The sequence below is a fragment of the Pseudopipra pipra genome, chromosome 5 (genome assembly GCF_036250125.1).
Source record: "Pseudopipra pipra isolate bDixPip1 chromosome 5, bDixPip1.hap1, whole genome shotgun sequence".
Lineage (NCBI taxonomy): Eukaryota > Metazoa > Chordata > Aves > Passeriformes > Pipridae > Pseudopipra > Pseudopipra pipra.
The window spans coordinates 61,723,297-61,730,871 of NC_087553.1; positions in this window are offsets into that span (position 1 = coordinate 61,723,297).

The window sequence follows — 7,575 nt, forward strand, 5'->3', positions numbered from 1 at the left end:
CAGAGGCAATAAGATGACTTGATGTATAGAGGCTGCTTGTAAAAACATGCTAGTGCTAACCTAAAACATCCAGCTTCTAAAAATCTGTGTATATTTTGTAGTTCTTTCTTACATAGTGGAGCTGCAAACTTCTTCCAAACTAGCACTTAATCTATTCTATATCCATCTGGCTTTTGAAATTGTTTACATAACGTTAGACCGTCTGCTGATCGCTGCAGTAGTGCCACGTCGCATTTCAGAAGTGAATTAAATGAAAGTTCAAGGACACATAGTGTTCTGCTGTTTCTCTGCTATAATACCTGCTTAAACGCAGAGGCAAAATTTGGTTGCTTTAAAACCCAGTAAGGCAAGTTGCAATGTGACCAAATGCTGAGGCTCCAGGTATTTTAGTTTTGAAATTCCTCTTCAGAAACACAAGAGCATCACTTCTAGTTCTTGAAGCAGCTAGGTGATTTCAGTGCTCCTACTGTTAGGTTGAGGGGTTTTTTTTAGTATTCTTTTCAACTGTGTAGAAAGATGATAAAATGTAAGCAGTTGTCTTATGCAAACTCTTAACTCATAAACAGGCACAGGACAGGCTAGGTCAGATTTCAAGGGCAAGAGTTAAGGCTGCCAGAGGTATGATATGGGAGACACTGTGTTAAATTTGTGCTGCTCCAAATTTGTTTGGAGGCATATCGTGAAATGTTCTGTGTGGGAACAAAATATAATGAAGTAACTTATAACTCTGTTGAGTGACTCTTGCTGTGTGGGCTGTATACATAAGGCTTCCTTATTTTTCTCTTGGTTGTGCTTTGACTTCTTGGTTTAGAAGTGGCAGCTTTACTGGGAGTATAGTGTGCTTTGCTGATACCCTCTTAGCAAATTGGTTGAAGTTTCACTGGAGTCTGAACTCCTCTGACAGAGGCGTTTACAGATTCTTAACTGAGCTATTTCAGTCTGTGAAGTCAGTTAAGAAGGGGAAATCTTTAGTCAGGTTTTCTGGCAAATTAATATGCTGAAATAACTCAGCAAAGGATCTGAGTACAGGGCAGACGGAGTGTGAAAGCCGACAGGTCACAGGGAAGCTAAACCAGCTTGTTTCGTGATTGTGTTTGTGGCAATCCAGGACAGGATGATCTGTGGTCCAGCTTCTCCCCTCTTTTTCTCTCTCAGAGCTGTGACTCCCACCTACCTCTCTGTGTTCATCTGAGGAAGCTAAGCAATCAGAAGACTCTTCAATTTAGATTTGGCCTTTGCTCAGCCTTCTAGCTGTAGACCAGAGCTGAGGAAGATTGAAAACGACTGTGCAGTATTGCTTCAATATTGAGTTAGATAATTTTAAGCATGGCAGCAGTAGGGTTTATTTTATAAAAAGGGCTAATAATACTATTGTACTCTACCTATATGTATGCTGTTGGAGAAAGTGTAATGGATTGGCCAGGCTTCTAGTCTGACTCCATGTGGCTGTTCCTATGCACACACTGAGCAGTGTGAGAGGTGTGACTTGCCTGATTTTAACTCAGTGATTTCAGCATCCTGTCACACTGGGCTACTTCTGAGACTGACAAAATGCAGGCCCAGAATAAATCCAGTGTACAATGCCCAGTCTAATTCTGTCAGCATGACTGGTTTCATATTAAACAGGAATTTTGTGGTAGCCTCTGTTATTGGAATTCTCTTGCAGTAGCTGGTTCCTTCCCTTATGAGCTCCCTTTATAGAATGACTTTGTGTATTGAAAGTTTGACCGTTTCCTTTACCAGCTCTGAATGTTCAACCAGTCACTCAAAGGTTATTGAACTTCCAAATGCCACAGTGCCAAAAAGCGTTGGAGGATGGCCCCAGATGTCAGGGGTAGAATTGAGGAGACCATTGGTCTAGTGCAGGCTTTACATTCAAGAGGCAGTGCCTTCCTCTGAGTCATTGCACAAATACATTGTTCAGGACTAAGCTCACAAAAGGAGAATGCAGTGCCCTGCAAGAATTCTCCTGACTACTGTTACGTAGAAGTTTTTACATCAAAAGGATCAAAGTGTACAACTGGCCCCTGAAACTCTCTGTTGCTGGCCTGTAGACAACAAACTCTATATGCCCAAACCTCATGCAGGGCATTGCTGTATGTGTTTGCAGAAGGCAATTTTGGTACTTGGACTTTGCTCTGAAGGGGCAGGGGATGTTGTGTGTATCTGCATTTACTTGCCTATCAGAAGCAAAGGGCAGAGTGAATTGGGTTTGAAGACTTCAGCTTCAAAATAATTTTTCACTTACTGGGTCTTCAGCAAGGCAGAGTCCTGGGCTCTTCATGCTATTTAAAACAGTTACTTACGGTAATTTATGATTGCTCTGTGCTGTACTTTGACTCCAAAGTTTGCATTCATAAGAAACCAGTAATTCTGAAAGCACCTCTATTTCCTTTTGGCTTAATGGATAGACAAAAAATTTTCTGATTGGTATGTATGAGTCAAAAACACTGATTTTGGGTTGAACAGAATGTTTGTTTTTTTTAACTTGAATTGCTCAGGTTTTGCTTGTGTCTATAAACACCGGAAATCTGGAAGCAAAGGACTAGATTGACAAGAGCGATTTGCCTCACAGAGGTGAGGCAGTTTATATCAAGAAAGACAGTAGATTAGAAAACCTGGACTTCTAAGACCCAAATTTCAGTGCCTCCTCTGTCATGCTTGGAAGGGGAGCTTTGAAATTCTGTGTCCTGAGAACCATGTTACAAGAGCTTGAACCATTTCTTTCTGTATAATAAATATTCAGTAAGCTAGAAAAAATCCTGGATATCAAGGTTTTTAGGGAACACCTTGGTTCTTCATCTGCTATTTATTTCAGGTGAGCATAACTGCCTTAGCAGGAAAGACTGAGGCAGACCCATGCCAGAGTATCCTGTGGTAGATGATCTGCTTAGGCAGTGACTCCCAAATATGAGATGCTCATGATGGCTTATTCCCAAAATATAGTGAGGTATCCGGTATGTATGGTGGTAGGACTATGTAGGAGAATTTTGGAACGTGTCTTATCCCTAATCAGAGCAAAGCCATTTTTCCATACTGTAAAAATAAAGCATATTTTCTCAGTGCTAAGGCCAAAATATCTTCATAGAATTACAAAAAAAATCTGTAGTTCTTCTCTTGTTGTGGCCACTTCTTTATGTGAAGGGACCTGAAAATATTTTTCGGGGTTGATTACAAGAATGGAGTCTTCTTTATCCATTTATTTACCATGAAACTGCTGAGTAGTACTCAACATTGTAGAAGATGGAAGAAGTGAGGCTCCATTCATGCGGTTCGTTTTCACTCAAAAGGGTGTGCAAGACACCCAGTGGAACAGAAAAGCTTGTGGTTCCATGTACTCTCTGCTGGCCTTTAAGAAAGCTTCCATTCTGTTTCTCTTTCAGCCTTCTTATTTGAGATTATAGAAGATGAGAGTTGACAGTTGTGCTGGTTTAAAGGTAAACCAGCAGGGGAAATGAACTCAACTCAAAAGAGAGATTATAAGTCAGAATAACAATTTAATAAAATAATACAGTAAGTACGATTATACAGACAAACAATTGGTTTTAACCCACAAACCCCAAATGTATAACCCAGCACCCTGGGGCATGAACAGAGTGGTGTTCGTTGGGCCCCCTGCGTCCAAAGTAAAAGGAGAGGGGAAAACCTGTTGGTGAGAGTGCTGTTGCAGTCTGGTCAAGAGTGGCGATTGCAGTCCGGTCGAGAGTGATGGTTGCAGTCTGGTTGAAAAGTGGTGGTTGCAGTCTGGTTGAGAGTGGTGATCTGCAGTGTTCCTCTGGATCCCACGAGTGGTTCCAAAAGTTCCAAGACTCCAAGATTATATATTCTCCAGTTCAGGCAGGAATGCCCAGTACTTCCCTCAGGGCGGGGAGTTCCACAAACGGTGTGAGGACAAGAGCATCCTCCTATCTCACAGGCCTCTTAACACCTAGTTTATAGCCTGAGGAGTCAGGCTCTATGGGCAGATGGTGTAAATGGTTCATTGATAACAGTTTCTGGGAAATGGCATGGAAAGCTATAGAATACACAGTTTTGGGTTACACCCATACAGTGATGAACTGGTCCCAGATGTTCTAACTAGGACAATGGTGTTGATGTGAAAAGGCAATAGTGTCAAAGTTAAAACACTGCCAACAGGAATGCCCCTGTCCCTTGAAGTGCTGTCATCATTCTGGGTTTCTCTCCCCATTGCTGCTTCAGGAATGCAGACATTCTGCACCTGCCCCTTCTCCTGCCCTCCTTTCCTAGGCTGGTTTTGAGGAGAGAGAGAGTTGAACCGTCTAGAGTAGATGGGAGGTGAAATTCCTGCTCTGAAAGACAGGCGGGATTTTTTTTTGTTTTATTTTTGTGTGTGTGTCTTGTCTTGTGTGTAGCTGGCTGCTGCTTTCCACCTCCTCAGAGAGTCTTCACTTTGTCTTTCCTCCGCTGTCAGCCATGTCTAATTGCCTGTTACTTTCCTTGTGCAACTGAGCAGCCTGTTCATCAGCTTACATTGCTTATGCCAAATCATCTTGCTATAGGATGATCTGTAAAGATGGAGAGGACATGTTCACATGTACACATGCTTGTAGTAAGTGTTATCTTCACCTCACATTTTGGCAGCACTGTACCTTACTCAAAATACCAGATGCTGTTTCCAAATGGATGGTATTTCCTGCATGAGAGGTAAGAAACCAAACTGAAAGAACATGGTGTGACAATTCCCTGTGTTTCAGTCTGCATGATCCAAAATGCTTTTTCAAAGCATTTTTAAAAAAGAAGGAAAGTTGCTTTCCATCTCCCCACGAATTCCTAAAAATTCTAAAATGGGGGTACTGTTATTACATTTCTTTTCCTTTCCAATTGAACAGTTGAAATAACAACGATTGACTTTGTACATCCCAGAATTGTTAAAATAATTTATAACCGAACTTGTCCCATTGCTCTGTAAGGTAACTGATGAATAATGAGCATGTACTTCTGATTGAACAGGTTGTGTAGGAAGCTGACACAACACATTTCACCCCTTCTAAGGAAATGTGTCTGCTCAGCTACTGGGAATTAGTGGCACAGTTTGGGAGCAATGAGGCAAGTTCTCTTGAAATGGAGCAGAAAGCATATGTTAAAGCATGGTCCCTTATCCTGTGCTTATCCTTCATTCTTGCCAAGCTCCAGTGTAAGGTTCCACATAGCAATGATTTCCTAATTATACAAATATAATTATGTATAGCAAAGAATCAATTGTATAGATGGTATAGATAACTATGAAAGGTTGTAATTAATATGAGTGTATATATGTACACACGCACACATACACTCAGACCCCAAAGCAGTTCTTGTAAAGAGGCTTCTGTTGTAGTTTTTATTTGTCCAATGCCATTGTATCCCACGTATATTCTAAAAATACCCCGCATTTCCGTGCTATATAGGATCAACAAAACTGTCCTAAGGCCACAGCAGTGCCTCTTGGAATCTACTTTGTGTACTTACTAACAGTTATTCCATCCGGAAATCCCTTTCCAGTAAGATTTTGCTGGACTTCTGCCTCATGTTGAATCCACTAATATTAAAAAGTTGTGGTATAATCTCCACTTAACACTTGCTGTCTTGGGGGGTTGTGAAGGAAATTTGGCTCTTCCAGAAGAATGGGATCTGATTTTTCTTTTACTCTTGCAGTATCAGTTTGACAGAGGAAGCAACCAGAGACAGAAAATCTTAAAAACAATCTTTTGTCTTAGCAGAAAGACTGAAGTGCAGTTCCTGCTGCTCTTGAGTGGCCTTCAGCAGGAAGCATCACACAGCTCAGGCACAAAATTCCTTCCACTTAAGTGCTTTTTCCAGGAAGAAACACGAAGTATCTCTTCCTGCGAATGTACAGAAACAGTGCTGTGCTGATTCTGAGTGGGCTTTAATGTGTTTATAAATGTCAGGTGTGGGCTTTTTTTCATAGAAATTCTTAGTATTTTGTACCTTAGGTTATACTAAGGAATAGTCATTATTTCACCCCTAGACCTTTTACGAAACTCGAAGTTTAAATGTTTTATGAGTTGCCCACACTATTTTTCTTCCCAAAGATGCATCAATTGTTTAGGAAGTTGTGCTTATGGAACACAGAAAAATTCAGGGTGGAAGGGACTTACAGAGGTTAACCTGGTCAAACAGCATCCTCCACAAGCAAGAGATGACAGATATCTTGAAAAGGGGTCCTTTCAAGAAATCCTAAGTACTTGTATAAGCAGAAGCAATAGCGAGAAATAAGACTGGGGAGAAATTTTCCTGGATTGAAATGGATGAAAAGCTGGACATGAGTCAATAGTGTGTGCTTGCAGCCCAGAAAGCCAGCCACAACCTGGGCTGCCTCAAAAGAAGGGTGGCCAGCAGGTCGAGAGAGGTGATTCTGTTGCTCTACTCTGCTCTGGTGAGACCCCACCTGGAGCACTGCATCCAGCTCTGGGGCTCCCAACATAAGAAGGGAACAGATCTGTTGGAGCAAGTCTAGAGGAGGCCACAAAGATGATCAGAGGGGCTGGAGCACCTCTGCTGTGAAGACAGGCTGAGAGAGCTGGAGTTGTTCAGCCTGGAGAAGAGAAGGCTCCAGGAAGACTTTATTGCAGCCTTCCAGTACTTAAAGGAGGCTTATAAAAAAAGAGGGAGAGGGAGTTTTTGCATGGGCAGATAGTGGTATGACAACGAGGAATGGTCTTTAATTAAAAGAGGAAAGAATTATAATAGATGTTAGAAAGAGTTTATTTGAGGGTGGTGAGGCACTGGAACAGGTTGCCCAGAGAAGTTGTGGATGCCCATCCCTGGAAGGGTACAAGGCCAGATTGGATTGGGCTTTGAGCAGCCCAGTCTGGTGGAAGGTGTCCAGTCCATGACAGCAGGGTTGGAACTGGGTGACCTGTAGGGTCGCTTCCAACCCAAGCAATTCTATGACTCTGAAATCCACAATGAAAAAAAGAAGGTGTTAATCTTTGATATCATAAAATGTGTACACTGTGCTCATGATGTCATTTGGAGCTTTTTGTCCTCTCACGTTGGATGGTTAAATTAATGCTGCCAAACAGAAATATCTCAATATTAGTTCAGGACAAATGGGAAGAGGTAGAGGAGAAATTGTTCCATCTACTTTACTGCCCTTCTTTCATATTCCAGTCTTTCACTGCAACTCATGTAATTTGACAAAATTCCTGAGTGCAATGAGTTGTGCTACAGAGAATATACCCGAGGTGCTCTTATGACATATTAAGTATTTGAATACTGATTAGATCCATAAAATGTGCTCATTTATTAGCAATAAATAATGATCCTTTGTGTAACAACTGTGCATAAATTACTTCCCTCTGCACATAAATGTCACCTTGTTGTCCAGTGTCTAATGGAAGTTTTTTTCATCCATCTTTCCACCAGATCAGGTGTCTTAATAATCTCCTGATGTTTGTATTCTTCTGAATTGGCTTAACACTTTTATCACTGGCTGTTTCCTCATGTCCAGCTTCCTCTTCCATATTTCTACAATATGTAAAAATCCCCTTCCTATTAAAAAAAAAAATCATAATTGCAGTGGTCACATCTTGATTGTTCCCACTTGGAACA